Here is a 16191-nt window from a genome sequence, read left to right on the forward strand (position 1 = left end):
ATTAGCTTCACCCAGAATGGGAAATCCGTTACAAGTTGGTATCGGGATATCCAACATCCAGCCATGGCCAACATTAAAAGATTTCCGCTCTTTTTCCACTTAAAAAAAGCAGAAACAAATGTCATTCAACATCTCCGCAAGTCCCCGAATTAATGATCAAAATCAGCTTGGCTGGAAATGTTTAAAATAAATTAAATGAACCTAGGGAAATTGTTATAGGGCGTGCGAACAGCTGGAACGTGCTCATAAAGATAATTGAATCTAACTCATAACTCCTTCAAATACAAGGCTCTAGCTTTAGTTCTTACGGCGTAGGGGGGAACCAGGACTCCTTGGTTCCAAGGATACGCAGTTGGCTATACCTATTCGCTGGTACTATTATTATTAGTAGATGTAATAAAAAGGTAAAGGTAAAATGTTCCCCTGTGCATAGCACCACACCATGAAGGCGTATAGGGGGTGTGGGGGTAACGCCCCACACTTTCTTGATCCGGTCGTGAGTGGGGGTGATGTGATCAGCATCACGCCCCTGACCGCCTTTACCCCCCAGGGTTTCCCCCAGGTACCCATGTTATTCGACGCTGGGTGGGCGCCGGGGCCGCTTCATAATTTGTAATTCATAACCAATATATATGTTCTTCTTAGCAGTTCGAAAATACGTTGTGTTTATTAGGTATTTTAATCCTACATTCATGATACAGTGTGTTCAGCCTGAAGGTATTCCATCAACTAACATTTAAATATATTGTAATTATTATTTCCCTGTGCCGGTAATATTGCTGCATTGCTTAGGGATAATGAAACAAGGTGGCAGGAATTGTTCTTATCACACTATGAAAACGTTTCAACAGATTAACGTTGCTACAGTACAACGCGTCCCAGAAATCTCTGGAGCAAGCGAACGAAAAGAAATCCTCTGCGCAGGTAATGACTCGTAAGGGCTCGAGCAGTGAACGCATGAGAGGAAAAGGGTTTGTATGGAGAGTGCAACGAAGCTCCAGCTACCAGCCGTTTGCCGCCCACTCGCTTTCTCCCCTTCTGTGCGGTTCCGCGCGGCGTAGCTCCATAGACTTCTGGGACGTAGTGTAGGTAAATGTGAGTGCTTGGCAAAAACAAACGTTTGCTTGTGCTTTGCGTTAACATCCTTGACAGAATGTTTAGGATGGGTATAAGTGTTTAGGGAACACCTGTATTTTGTGGAACAGAATTCTGGGGATATTCCTTATATGAAATAACAAAAAAAAAAAAAAAAAAAAAAACGCAGAGTTCTGGAGATTTCTGGGTCGTAACCGACCACAGATTATTGCATGCTTTTATCGAAGCATCGCCATTGCAAGTCAAACTTAAGAGAATGCTTGAAAACGCATCCAGAAATGTAACGAGACATTTTAAAAAAAATATGTCGAGCAGAATGGAGGTAACTTTTAGCACATGCAGAAACTTACAAGGCATACCGAATCAAAACTCTCAGTATTAATATCCACGGTCAAACTTTATGGCTAAACACACTGTTCTTCAGTGTTCGGAAAGTTACATTTAAAATCGTAACTAGTTACAGTTAGTTACTTGCTTAAAAAAGTAACAGTTACAATTACTCGTTTTAAAAAGTAACTCAGTTACAGTTACCTGTACTTCAAAAGTAACTGTAAGTTACTTGAACAGTTACTTTCTGCTGTAAATTTTCTTGCAACCAAATTACACAAACCGATCATTAATTGTAATAACATATTTTGTGAAGACTAACATGTCTCTTACTTATGTTACTAGTACATAATATAAGTCTTCGTATATTTATATTCATTACAAAATAAAGTGCTCTCTTGTGCTTTGCGCGACGCCATGATGGCGTATAGGGGGTGCGGAGTTAGAGCCCCACACTTTTTTGATCATGGTCGAAGGTGGGGCTGATGTGATCAGCAGGCCTCCCCGATGGCGCAGTGGTTGCGTCGTCGCCTTGTAATCGAGGGGTCCCGGGTTTGATTTCCGGTGGAGGCACATAGTGGTTCGGATCCCACTTTAAATTGTAGGTCTAGTCCCTATTAGCCTTACTGTGCATAAAGTGGACTTAAAACTCCAAATCAATCAATGATCTGATCAGCACCACGTCGATGGCATCATTTACCCCCCCTCCAGATACCCACTTTATTCGACGCTGGGTGGGCGCTGGAGCCGCTTCAACAGGTGGATCCCACCAAGGATCGAACCCGGGGTCTCTCGCATGGTAGTCAGGCACCCAAACGACTTTTTTTTATTAAGGAATACCCTATGCCGTAGTATCCCCCGTTATTCACATCTTCTCAATTTTTACGTATGTCAATTTTCTGTTTTCTCTATTCTCATTGGAACAAACACAAACATCCATGTCCGAAACGAATTAGAATCCGGGACTCCTGACATATAGTGCGTTGTGCTAACCACTCCGCCACGGAGGTTGACCTGAGCTACTGCAACTTAAACATCTGTATTTATTATCATTGTTGTTCTTAAGGAATGTCCATTGGAGTGGGGGAGGAGAATTCTACAAACTATATATATATATATATATATATATATATATATATATATATAGAGAGAGAGAGAGAGAGAGAGAGAGAGAGAGAGATATCACTCACGTAGAATGGGAGGTCTGTTTCGCATAAAGGGCGTGTCAGAGAGAAATAAATTTGTTGTATAATGTCAAGTGTTTATGAACCAGAAAATGATAAAAATTAGTAGCCAGTGGCGGCGATTGGTTCCCAAAACCGGGGGACAAGGTGCCAAAACTGGGTGGGCAAAGACAGTATATTTCCCCATTGTAGATAAGGTTTAGGATAGTGCGGAGGCAAAAGTGGCGAAAAGTGGGGGGCAACTGCCCCCCCTTCGCCCACCTAATCGCCGCCACTGAAGTAGCCTATAATTGTACGTTATCAATGAAGGTGAAAAGGGCATTTTAAACTTACCCCTTCAGTTCTCTCTGAGAGGATTACATAAACAAGCAAGAATGATGGCTAGGGTCTTCCTGATTCGTTAGTTTACCACTTGAGAATTGTAATTCACTGTTGTATCAATAATAATGGTGAGATCTGTCGTATCTCTTATTTCAAGAAAATGGGTTCTCATTTAAATCTTAAACGAATAGCACTTATAGTCCACGGGTTTACTACGTTAACGTCGAAGACTAAAGAAACCCGCCGCCACAAACGTGGGTGGGGATAAATAGCGGGCGAGTTGTTTTCGTCCAATCACACTCAACCTTCAGCCAATGGCCGCAGCTGTCATTCTGCTCGTCTACTCCACGTGGAGTCCTTGAGCCAATGGGCGCAGCTGTCACTCTGCTCGTCTACTCCACGTGGAGTCTCAGTCACATGACTGCGGATACGCTGTTGCCGTACTTTGCAACTTCAATGTGGAGACCGTGGGAAGGTGCTTGTGCCCGGAAGGACAAGGTGGCGTATAGTAGATGTGTGGCAACACTGTGCGTTGAATGTGATTGTTACAGCTATTGGACGCGCTCTGTGGACGCGCTCTGTGGACTTCAAAGCAAGCCGGTCGTTAACGTAGCTAGCGCGTCAACTATACCAAAATATATTACTTTTTCAAAATGTCCAGAATAATCGTAAATAAGTGAATTCTAATTGGAAATATTTTCACTTTCATTTATAAATTATCAGAAACTGAGTTGAATGAAATCACGTGGAAAAAATTGGATTGTTTTCCATTCAGATGCGCTATTGCTAGCTCCCGTCTTCTTCAGTTTCGTTCATACTACCAGTATTGTTGAATTCTTTCATAAAAACACTCAAATATTGCAGTACGTTTTTCAGGTTAATCCGATGTTATAGCAAAGGAAGAAGCTATCGGATGCTGCTTACAGAAGGGGGAAGTTATAAGGTCACTGGGAAACAAACTACAGAAACAAGAGACACTTCACAGCACACACCTGACAATGGAAAACTGTCAGCAATAGGAAGGAATTCTCCTCCTAGAAGCTTATCTTCCCGCTTTTGGGAAATCCATTCCTCTTCCGAGGTGTGTATATCGCTTTGGAATTCAGATCTACCAAACGAAAGATAGAACATACGATAAACCTTGAAATTCCTGGCACCTGGCTGGAGTCTACCGATTGACCACCGCCAGGAGACAAATTTACTATAACTACTTTCTCTTTTCCTCTTCATCTATTGTTTGCAAGAATTAATGTATCAAAGGATGGGCTTTTATATCACATCAGAAACTAACTTCCGGCTCACTTTGAGTCCTAAATCGCCAATAATTTATGACACTTACATAGCATTTTAAGTGTCGCAAACGTTACTTCTATCGTAAAAAAGTAACTCAGTTACAGTTACTCAATTTTAAAAGTAACTAGTTACAGTTAAATTTTCTCAAAAAAGTAACTGTTACTTGTAACTTAGTTACTTGTAACTAGTTACTTCCAAACACTGCTGTTCTTCTATTAGCTTGCAGCGAAGAAACAGGGTTCCTACAAGTTATTGAGCCATGCAGTGTTGCCAAGTCTGAAAACTTTTTTCAAAGCTCTTCAGGACCATGCTAACTGTGGCTACAACATCGACCGGGTACAAGAAACAGGACAGTCCCATTGAAACCCTACATCAACGATCTTTCATAGAGATCATAATTATAACCAAAGGGGGTGAAGGGAGGGAAGACCGCTAATTGAAGCAACACTGGCTGACACGGAGGTCAATATTCATTGCCAGTCCATCAGTCTCTTCATTGAACCTCCTATTTGATTTGATCCCCAGTGGTTACCAGAAGGGGGAGGAGACCCTCGCAGAAGGGGGAGAAATTCGGGATTTAATTTCGCGACAGTCATACCCCTTCTTGCTGGTACTTGCATTTTTTTTCCTGAGGTTCCGTGGTGGAAAATATTGCAATATCTTTTTCTCCCCTTCCGCTGTAGCTGGTAAGTCAACTTAATGAAAGTTACCAACCCCCCTCACCCTCTTGTGCGTTCATTATTGGGTTTCTTAGTGAGCACTCAATTGGTTTCGTCTGTGCATTGGGAGGGTATAAACGATCATCCCCTCCAACAAATCTCTGAATCATGATGCACCATGCCCGACCCTGTGGCCGAGTGGTTAGCACATCTCGCTGCGACGCCAAGGGTCCCGGGTTCGAATCCCGGTCGGGCTTGGTTGTTTGTGAATGTCCATTCATCAATTTCATCCCCCATCTTCGCAAATTAGCCAAGAGGCACAAAACGCGAAGTAAAATAAACTAAATCAAATAAATAAATAAATAAAAATCATGATGCACCACGAAGATGCATTTGGTCTCAGAGTTCGCGGAGAGTGGTGTCGGTAAGGAAAGTGAGTATGGTACAGACAAGTCTCGAAATTCGACACAGACAGGGTTGCACATAATCAAGACTTGTCGCCACGATATCGAGAACGCGACTTTGGTATGATATTGAAGAATTTATCTGATGGAAATTACTTTAATTTCCGACTTGCTTGGACATACCAAGCAGCCTCATGATGAACATATTTTGCTCATACCAATTGCAGAGTGAATCGATTAGTAGCACTTGTAAAATTGTGCTTCGCAGTTGCATACCTTTGGGACTGTGCAGTTGCATACCTTCGGGACTGTGTAGTTGCATACCATCAGGATAAAACTCCGTTTACAAAAGGCTCGTAGAATCAAAACGGGGCGTCAAACAATACACCCTCTTCAATAAAAGTTCTTTGTCTTCACTACTTCTTCCGCAGCAACCGATACGAGGTACATCATAACTGATTCAATGCTTTCCAGGAGCCAGTTCAAATGACGTCTTATATAATTACAACGACAGACATTTACTAGGTAAAAAGTACGTAATTCAAGGTATCCGTCGCCCTAATAAGAATACAAAAGTACAAAAGTAATAGTCGTTGTGAAGGGGGCTGATGATTTTGAGAAAATCAAAGTTTTCAAATGAAAAAGGTGAAGATCTTGGGAAAAACAAGAAAGTCTTTGAAAACTTAAAAAAGAAGCTATTGTTTTGTCACCCTATGGACAAGTAATTTTTTGGTGTTTTGAGATCAAACTGTCCAAACTGTTCAAAATCTATGTATATGTTGCTCATAGGTGAAGCCACTATCTAAATTATAGTATTGCGGAACAGTGTGTAGCTTACCCAGTGGAATGCAATGTGTGTTATGTAGAGGAAGCGCATCCATTTATAGTTTTACATAATTTCATGCAAAAAGGTTCACAGCCTAACTATTGTTACCTTTAGCATTGTTTAGCACTGTTTTGGCACTGTAAATTTATCATTAAATGAATTCAAATAATTTACGATAGCTCGCAGCTTTCATATGACAGGATAGCGGTTACTAAAAAAACAAAAAACAGAAAGAAATTGTATTTATATTTTTATCATTTAGCATCGATTTTCGGTCACTTCTGAATAATTGCCAATCAGGATGAGTGCTGATTAGATGAAAATGGTGGACACTCGCAAAGAATAACCATGTTCTGGCCGGGACTCGAAGCTGGACACTTCGGTGCCGGGACAGAAAGTCGACCAGTAGAATCGCTTTGTTTATTTAGTATAAGGTAAAGGAGAATCGATAAGCAACAGTTTGTCCTGAGACTCTCCCAAATCAATTTGACTTAATTCTCTACTTTTTCATTCAGGACAGTTAAACACAAACATCCATTTCTTACCCAGGATTCGAACCCGGGACTGGTAGCGACGGAGCGTACTGAGCTTACTCCGCCAAGAATGTTGACCAGGACACCTAGCCGGCAAGAAATGGCTTGTGAATGATTTAAAAGAAATTGTCTTTTGATTGTTTTTTAGTTAACCGTGTCTATTACACGGAGGTTAATAGGGAAACTTTCTTCCTAGGCTTCCTATTATTACTACAGTGACGGCGCCACGGGAGATGCAATGGGCGGATGCAGCCCCATGTCACCTAATGGTAAATAAATGCTCTTTTAGCTCAAACATGCATTTTTGTATGGTCTCTATTTGTGTATTCAATGTAATAGCCTCCACAGAGAATAGTCCTGCCACCTTCATTTTTTTTCTAACAATATGAACTCTCGGGGTGCGTAGCATCAAACACGTGATTAGCAACACCCCACTGCCCCCATGATGACGCAACAAAATGTTGATTCTAATCGTTTGGGTTCACTATATAAAAATGAACCACATGGCTGTCGTTAGAAAACGCGAGGGCCTGATGATTCAAAATGTGAATGCACATGTACAAATTCTACACTAAAACCAGTTGTTATTAGTATTGCAGGGTTTGATTTGCCTAACCTAATCACATAACCATATAGCAGCAGGAATAAACATGTGAATAGGTTAGTTACGTTAAGTTTGGTGCTAACCACTCCCTGGTGGAGTGGTTAGCACAGAGCGCTTTGGCGTCAGAGGACCCAGGTTCCAATTCCAGCCTGGTCTTGGGTGATCTTTGTGAGTGTCCTTTCATCAATTTCATCGTATCATCACTCATCCTCATCGTCGCGATTAGCCACAAGTGACAGAAGAGCGACGCTAAATAAGATAAATCAAATCTTTATGTTAGTTAAAATCTTAATTGTCTTGGTATGGCTTGATTTTTGAATTTAAGTTAGAATCAAAATTAAATTTTAAGCAATTTGTGCAGAATGTATAGGCAAAAGGTTTTTGGGCCCCCGTGGGAGAGTGGTTAGTACATCGCGCTACGACGCCAGGGGTCCTGGGTTCGAATCCTGGCCTGGGCATGGATGTTTGTGTGTGTCCGTTCATCAATTTCATGATATCGTCACTCATCCCCATCTTCGCAAATTAGCTAAACGTGGCACAAAAGGCGACGTAAAATAAAGCAAATCAATCAATAAATCAAAAGGTTTTTGAATGTGAAGTTTAAATGAATGGAAACCCATTACTAAACAGTTTTCTATGGAGCTACTGTAAAATTTCTATGACATTATAGTAAACGCACTCAGTCTCCCTCTGATGACATCACAAATCACCCTGCTTGTACTAGACGAAACATTGCACAAAACATGTAAGTTTCATCTAAAAAATCTATCCTACAGTAACTGGGTCATCAAAATGTTCAACTCTATAGCACATGGAATATCAAAGGTATCAACATCTCCTAGAGAACATACCGGACTCCAGCACTGGCGTACGCGAAGAGGGCTGCTGATGGGGGCTACAGCCTCTCCGGAAATGTAGAGAAAAAATTAAATGAAAGTGGTAAAGAGCTCGGGAAAAACCAGAGCGATAAGTGCAAACTCCCGTCATAATGACACTGATTTTTACACTTTCGTGCAAAAAAATGACCCACCTCACACTTTTGACTTTATGTCACAGTGGTTTGGATCCCATTTTAAACTGTAGGTTCACTCCCGATTATCCTATTTGTGTATTAAGTGGGCTAAAATCAGCCATTGAAACAAACAAATTCAATACTACGTATAGTGTAGCCCCCTACAGCAGAACGCAGCTATGTATTATCCACCAAGGGCGCCCATAGGAAGGGGGCCAGGGGGCCACTTGCTCCCCCTCAGATTTCTGGAAAGAGTTCATGTGATTAGAGTGGTGAAATTGTAGAGATATTTTGTAACAACAAATGTTGTTTTCTGTGACTTACAGGCCGTAAGTTACAGCAACAATTATTATTATTATTATTGTTTTAAGTAGGGTTACATTTAAGCTTACAGTCTATTTTACACTGATTATCTAAATATAAAAAAAACTGCTTTTTGTCAGTATACAGTTATGAAAATTGTATATACGTAGATATACAACATATGGAAATTACATATGTATGTATTTTTTTTAAAAAAAAACATAAGTAGTAGCAATAATAATAATAATAAAAAAATAATAGCAACAATAAAAGCAGTAATAATAGCAAAATACTACTACTACTACTACTACTACTAATAATAATAATAATAATAAAAAAGTTTATATCACCCTACCCCCCTGGGAAAAATAAATCATGCGTACGGCAGTGGGCTCCAGGCCCAGTTTCCCCAAATTAAAAATGTAGTAAAAAAAGGTCACGTACAAATAAGCAAAATTACAAATACGAATATTTGTTCGAACGCAAGTTCTAAATTCAAGAACACAGATGGTCCGAAAATAGAGTCGACGCAACCCGACCACGTCAGCACATTTACCGTTATTGATTTCGAACACGGACCAGTTTAATACGCAGTCCGGATCGAAGGGGGGGGTAGGGTGAGCAGGAAATGAATTTAAGTTACAAAAGGCGAGTCCCCGGGATTCCTCCAATCTCCATCCGACCTTGAAAGGGCTTCTCCGTCCCGCCGTTGCAGCCAGGTTGGCGCCACCGTGATGACGCGCGTGGGAGTGGCTAGTTTGGCCGACAGGTCGATCACTTCATTAGGCCCCGCCCATTTCCGCTCCACTTCCATATCCCCCGTCCAGGTTCTGCCCCTGGTACACCCACCGCCCGCCTGACACGGTGAGGTGGAGGGGAAAAAAACTCGAAACTAGAGAACAGACGGGGGAAAAATGAATGCTCCCTTGCAGAACCGTGGAGCGGTATTTTGATTGCCAATATTGCCTGGTTCGATTCTACATGAGAGAAATACGAAAGCAGCATTCCAGACTTATCGTACTGTAGTGCAGAAATAAAGAGACAAGCAAACTAAGCAGATATCGCCAGTAATTCACGAAAAGAAAATCATCAGCAATGCTCAAAAGTCTGTTATTTTCTCTCAAAGATTTATAAATTTGCCTCTGTTACATATTATTGAAGCATTATAACATTACTTTGAAAAACACATTTTTCAAACAGCCGATTTTCCTAACGCATCTTTACATTTCAGGCCATCGCCTTCTTATATACAAGGCCTGCGTAAAGTATCTTTGTTTGCATGCAGCGTCACCAGTGGTAGGTCTTGGATCACAACAGGAAATCAACACTCCAGTTACAAATGTGTGACTTTCTACATGCACATTAGAAATATTACGTTCCAAATAAGCCACTTTCCCACCCATTTAACACGCATTTCCGACTGGAATGCTGATATTTTGTTGTGATGTATGGCCTACCACTGATGACGTTGCTCGTAAACAGAGTCTGTGCAGGCCTTGTATATGAGGTGTTACTAAAGCCTGCATGAAACCATAGTCTAGATTATTCAAATTGCTTGATATGGTACGTACATGTAGAAGTAAAATAGTTTCTTAGGAGAAAAAGAAAAGAATTCCTGACAAAGTTGGTTTGTTATTAGTTACCTTTATGCTCAGATATTCTAATCGGAACTGGAACTAAAATTGAGAGTGCAATCCGAACTACTACGTAATGTATTTTCGCCGGAGATAGAACTAGAAATCTGTCTATTAGACATGGCTACAGCGTTAGCCATAACCCTATTGGACGTCCGCTCCGATCCGATCAGAGATGGTACCGAAGAGGTTGGGGGCATGGCACAATCTAGTATCGGGAAGGAGAATCATGTCTCGTTCTAATCCTGATCTTGAAGGATAAGTATCTCTTCTCTAGTCTCAAAGTACATGAAAAAAAATGCAAAGGTTACTTACTCATTGAAACGAAGTAAAAGGTATTGCTCATGGCAAATAGCAAAATAATTTTTATTCCGGCGACATTTTCATATATCTACATGCTAATTTAACACAGTCTCGACTGATAAGGGAATCTGTCTCCTAGTCAAGATTTTAATGATATCGCCAGCATTTAATGGAATAACTGTTTAATTTTGTGTATGTTTGGACAAACAACTACAAAATATACTAATTAAGTGTTCTGAGTGGAGTGTAGCATTGAATAGCACAGAAACTTGCACGCTACGAAGAACTCAGGAAAAGCGGTTGGTGAGGGGGACCTGGCTATGGCGATTAACGGATCGTGTAAAACACTGGGACAATGCGTAAGAAGAAAGCCCCTGCTAAAAGAAGCACCGGAAGAAATTATTAACGTGGAAATAATACAGGGAAGAAGACATCAGCTTATAGATATGGAAAGTAAGATGCAAAATCTAAAAATCTGAAGGTTGCAGTAAAGAAACTACAAATTGGACAGAAAACAATGAATGGATGGATAAGTCTCGTTCTCGTCTCGGATTGGTGATGGTGGTCTCGGCCTCGTCACATACCCTTCCTTCTCCAGAGGCTTGAAACAAGTCGAAGAAGTGTTCCAAAACAAACAGCAGATGAAACGATCCTTGAATGTACTCATAGCGCTAGTGTACAGCGGGAAACATAACACTCAGGATATAGCAAGTTTAAGGGGCATATTCAATAACTTAGCATAAGCTTGCGCACTCTCTCCTGTTTTTCATGTAACGTCATCAGTGGTAGGTCATGAATTACAACATGGTACACCTAAGCAATCAAAGTCAAATGTGTATTTCTATGCTTTCACCAAGCACACTAAGTACATATATACAGGGTGTTTCCGTGACCTTGTTCCAAACTTGCAGGGTGGATGGAGACTGACCCAAGTACCAATATGAGATAGGGAACTTCGGTTCGGAAATGCACCATTAAAAAGTTATGAGATAAGGCTATTTGGGGCTTCCTATGTCAATTAAACAAGACAAGTGAAAGATGCGGCTTGTAAATTTAATACGGACGTTACTACAGTGAACCGTAGCACTCTACGACGAAAACGTTACAGTAGGTGTTCAAAATGGCGGCTCCTAGCGTCGATGCAGGCACGATAGCATCGCAAGAAGCTCTGTCGCATCTGCTGTAACATCCTAGGAGTCATTCTGACGATATTACAGGCAGCAAGGATAGTTGCCAGGAGGTGATGCAAAGCGTGTCCCTCGGCTCAGCACCCAATCGTCAGGAGGACCTGTTGGCAAGAATCCTTGCTATATCGTCAGAACGACTCCAGAGCGGATACGACGGAGATTCTTTCGGTGATGGGGGCCGCCATTTTGAACACCTACTGTAACGTTTTCGTCATAGGGTGCATCGATACACTGTAGTAACGTCCGTATTAAGTCTACAAGCCGCATCTTTCACTTGTCTTATTTTACTGTCATATAAAGTCCCAAATGGTATTGGCTCATAAGTTTTTAATGGTGCATTTCCGAGGTTTCTTATCTCATATTGGTACTTGGGTCAGTCTCCATCCACCCTGAAAGTTTGGAACAAGGTCACGGAAACACCCTGTATATATTACTTTCAAAGTAAGGTAATTTACTTAATCTTTAACAAACATTTACGTCTGCAAAGCTGATACCGTGTTGGTATCAATAACCTAAAACTGCTCTGTGTGCAGGCTCTGTATTTATCAGAAGGCGTTGGCTTAGTCATCAACAAGGGCCAGACGACGACTGGAACTGAAGGAAGACTCCAAAATAGACAATGTAAAATATGACAGAAAACGATATTTTTCTGTTCTTCTAACTGAAGGCAAAACCTGTTATATACAAAGCGTGCGGAGATACTTTGTTTTTGCATGCAAAGTCATCAGTGGTGGGGCACGACATAACCATTTCAATTTAACTTTCTCTACGCCACCTTCTTCACCCACACACACACACACCCACACACACACACACATACTAGAAATACTAAGTAAGTTAATTTTCCGCCTATTGTTGAAACTGTGAATCATATAGAGCTGTAGTGCGGGGCCTACCACTAATGACGTTGGTAGTAAACAGACAGTCTCTTTGCTGTCCTTGTACAGGGTCGAACCAAACTCTACCGACAAACTTTCACAGGTTGTTCAGGGATGTTGGCTGAGTGGGCTCAACCCATGGTCCCCGGTACCTTACTTAGTAATGAGATGTTGATGTGTTATATTTGTTCTATGTCCTTTGGACAGTGATGCATGGGTTGAGTTCTGATAGGTTGCAAAGAAAAATTAATCAACTACTCATATGCTGCAATATCACGAATAGCAATACACACAATACAAAAAGTTACGTAAGTAAACGAACCAACCTAGGACAAAACCGGTACTTTTTGTTAAGTTACTGTACTGTACGTACAGTGCAGTACACTGTGTACTCTTCAATATGTACTATTTCCTTAAAGCAACTGTTCAAAATATCGACCGTCATGATCACGCAGAAACTTTTAAGCTGATAACATGAGAAATCGAGTAAGGAGGTGGTTAGCACAGTATGCTGCGTCGCCAGGCGTCCTGGATTCAAATTCCTGCCCGGGCATTGGTGTATTTTGTGAGTGTCCTTTCATCAATTTCACCATCACTCACTCATCCTCGTTGTAGCAATTAGCCAAACGTGGAAGAAAATCGACGAAAATTAACTAAATCCAATCGATCAATAAATGTAATTTTGCCATTGTGCCTTCACAATGTAGCAAGTAGGAGAGAGAGGCTGTGACTTTTGATGAGATGTTATGACGTACGGTGATTCATTATCCTACCCAAATCAAGCTTTCTGGTAACGTCGTCGCCTTCTAATCAAGGGGTACCGGGTTCGATACCCGGAGGAGACACATAGTGGTTCGGATCCCACTTTAAACTGTAGGTTTAGGCCCGATTAGCCTATCTGTGCATAAAGTGGACTCAAAACAAAACTCGAACAAACAAAATCAAGCTTTCCCTTAATTTTTCCGCCATTAATCATTTATTAATTGGGCTATTGGAAGTACGCAAAAATGGATTATAAGCTTCCTGCTCTTCGACAGACGAACGAATAACATGCACTTAATATTTCATCTTACAAGATACTGTATTTAAATTACACACTTCTGGAAAGCTGATGAATGTTACTGTAACGTCCGTTCAAAACAATTTTCAATATGTCCCTCAATTCCAAAATATTTAGCAAATGTTTTCAAAAATTGGGTTGAAATTCTATATTTTCTAATTTATTCATGAATTCACAAAAATGTACGAAATATGGAATAAGGTATACATATTTTTTCATCTTATTCGTGAATTTACGAAATATGTACGAGATATGGAGTAAAGTCTACATATTTTTTTCATATTGTTCATGAATTTACCAAACAAAATGTTCGACATGTGGAAAAATATCTAAGTGTTAATATTCGATTTAAAAAAATTCAAGGTTCTACGTTACGCCATCTCGGAGATATTTGAGCAAAAACAAGAGGGCATCATAGCAGGGGCTTCCGTGGGAATGTATCTCTTGTTCTGTACCTATCGAGTTCGATACGTATGTTCATATAAAATCTCTATTTTTAGCAAAAACGAAAAAAATAATAATTTATATAGCTGACTATGATTGTCCAAACGAAATCAGAAAGCTTGTAGTTGGTAAAAACTAAACAAATAAATTTAATTAAAATATGTGAAAAAATACAATCCAAGTTCGAAATCATATTAACTCATGAACACAAAATGTTTAAGAAAGAGGCAAACACAGCAATCTTTGTGCTGTAAAATATTAAAGAGTTAAAAATGAATTATAACTGAGAATAAACTATGTTCAGAAATCCATTATGATGACGTAAAATGCATTAATGATCAGCTTGTGCCATCTGTGGACTTGTTGGAAAATAACAGTAATAGAAAAGACGAGCAGCTAGAGAGCTTCAGCAACGTAGTAATATGCTAAGAGCAGAAGTTCGTGAAATTAGAACAATTGCCTCTCAAATTTGATAAAGGTGATGCTCATATAGGATAGCATATAGCGCAATTCTAATGCAATATATGAAAAGTAGAGAAATTCGGTGCAAAATTTACTAAAAGTAAAGCAACCAAGTAAAATTGTAAATTCTTGTAAAGAAATCAATTGTACTGGTTGGTTTATCAGCTGTAGCTGTAGTAAAGGGAAAAATTGTACGATGGGTCAATCGCTGCTATCACAGGTGGATTAACGGCATTTTTCAGCTGTCGTAAAGGAATCAGTTTCACTGGTGGGTTTATGGCCAGTCTTCAGCTGTTATCCTCTTGTTTCATTGAAGGTTTGTTGTCATGATAAATTTAGACTTCTCGTAAAAGAATGATCCAGTGGCAACGCTTTACATTTAAAATATGAAGTTGACTTTAAAAGTCGTCCATATTGGTAATATAATAATCTTTCCCTCTTTCCTGTATCATGTATAGGGCTTTTTGATTCGTGTTTTCTATACAATTTTATTCCCTGACCTAAATGGACCACCTTGTATAATGGAATCATTATGATCATATACATTAAACATTATGCACTAACTTAAGAATATCTGAGAAATTTTATATAGCTCCATCTGTCATTCTGTCCCTACCTTTTGCCCCATCCTGAAATTCTACTGGCGTCAACAGGGATAATCCTTAATTTACCTGGGATTTCCTTTGAAGGAGAAGACATGCGGATAACTTATGAAACGAAAAAGAGGCAAGGATATAGAGAGAAGAAGAACACGGTATCCGTTAAGAGTTGTAACGTGCTACCACAATCGCAACTCGTTAAGACGATCCCCAATCTTCCAAGAGGGCAACCACCGAATTGCAGCTCATCACATCAAATAAAATTCAAATATTTTATAATTAAATACTTTAATCACGTATCGCGCGCGTAAATACTTATTCGCACAAATTAAAAATATAGTACAGCATAAGTCAAAATGATGTCCCCAATTTCGTTCATTTCTTATACGAAAAGTATTGAGCCTTTCTAGCATATGTAATTTTTTTTATGGAATGTAATCTCAAAAAGTTTTGTTTCTTTCTATTGCAAATTCGTAGTTGCGCTATCGGCCACCAGGAGGCAGTTTAGTCATAGTGAGGACAGCAGAAAGCGTTCTGTATTCTCGATTTTCATACCAATAAGTCTGTCGTGCTTGTTCCGCGGCATTTCCGAACAAGATTTGGGATTGAACCACCTTCTGGCAAGTCTAGAACTCGGTATTCAACAGAAAACTGTCTGGCAAGTCTTGCGGAAGCGTCTTCTCATGAAGCCGTATCGTCTACAGGTGGTGCAAGCTCTGAAACGAAAGACTTGGGATTGAGGGCGTCTTTCTGTGAAAAGTTACAACAGTGCAGACAGAAAAGCCACATGTTGTTTTGCAATATGAACGTTATTCTCCAAAATTGAATGTATTTTGTGCCATTTCGAACAGGAAGGTTTATGGACCCTTACATGCTGGGAAGAGTGGGGCAGGAACTTGATTATAGACTAGATGTGTGCCGTGTAACACGTGGATCGCACATAGGACATTTATAATATGCAAAGGAAAACTTTTTGAGTTTTTCTATATGTGTGTGTAATCTCAGTGATTTACGTATCATTACAATGAAATAAATAGACACCGAAATCGGGAATATCAATTTG

This window comes from Lepisma saccharinum, chromosome 5, assembly GCF_977018435.1.
Source record: "Lepisma saccharinum chromosome 5, izLepSacc3.1, whole genome shotgun sequence".
NCBI classification, from domain to species: domain Eukaryota; kingdom Metazoa; phylum Arthropoda; class Insecta; order Zygentoma; family Lepismatidae; genus Lepisma; species Lepisma saccharinum.